Here is a 1028-nt window from a genome sequence, read left to right on the forward strand (position 1 = left end):
TCCCAAGGAGGCGGTTGGCTCGGCAGCTGATAACGTGGCCAGCAGGAGGACGTCCGGAGCCGTAAGGACGTTGTAACGCCCACCGTGGCTGCGCACCAGGGCCCATAACCAACAGCCCCCGAAAGGAGTCACCAGAGAACTGAAAGAACAGCGGAGGCCACGGAAGACGCACCGGAGAAAAACTGGAAGAAGTCACCCACTTGCCGGACAAACAAACGATTGGAGTTGGGAGGGTACCTGGTAGGGCTTCCCCCACCCCAGACATACTGTGGCCATAGTTAGGGTTTCTGCATAGGTCTCTGCACCATGCACCATGTAAGCCGCTCAGAGCCCTTTGGGGGTGAGCGGGGTACAAATAGAAAGTATAAATATAATAAATAAATAAATAAAACACAGCTATGGTACCTGTAAAAAGGCCAGTCAAAGAAACTTTTTACCCTACACAAGAGGAAACAGAAATGCTGATGCAACAAACTAAGAAGGAAACAGGTCAGATAGCCTGGAAAGAGGAGGAAAAAAGACATGGCTGTGTAGAGGGTATAGAGGAAACCTATAATCAAGATGACATGATCCACAGAATAGAGTTTGCACCTATAAAGAGAAACAAAATTTCCACAAATGTGTATCAGAGACTTTATAAAAGAACCATCGGTGATGAAATTGCCAAAATAAGGAGCCACATGTCACCTCAGAGAGACAAAAGAAACCAACACTGGGATCCACAAGCTATTCTAAAGATCGAGTTCAGATGTTTATACTCTGAAGATTTCTACACTTATATGGGGAAAAGACACAAAATTAAGACTTTTAAACTTAAGAGGAGAAATCAGAAAATTAAGAAGAAAAGGAAAGCTACAAAAGGGATGGGAAATTTCTGAGAGAATTTCTGAAATTGATAATATAAAGAAACTTATTGAAGCATTTCTAGGATTGGAGATGTGCACCAAAAAAGAGAGGTCAATCTCTTGCAGCTGGTGAGACTGGGAAGAGGAAAAGATGGAGAAATGCTGTGGGCATACAGCAAGGGT

Source organism: Gekko japonicus, unplaced genomic scaffold (assembly GCF_001447785.1).
Source record: "Gekko japonicus isolate JY-2015 unplaced genomic scaffold, Gekko_japonicus_V1.1 scaffold236, whole genome shotgun sequence".
Taxonomy (NCBI): Eukaryota; Metazoa; Chordata; class Lepidosauria; order Squamata; family Gekkonidae; genus Gekko; species Gekko japonicus.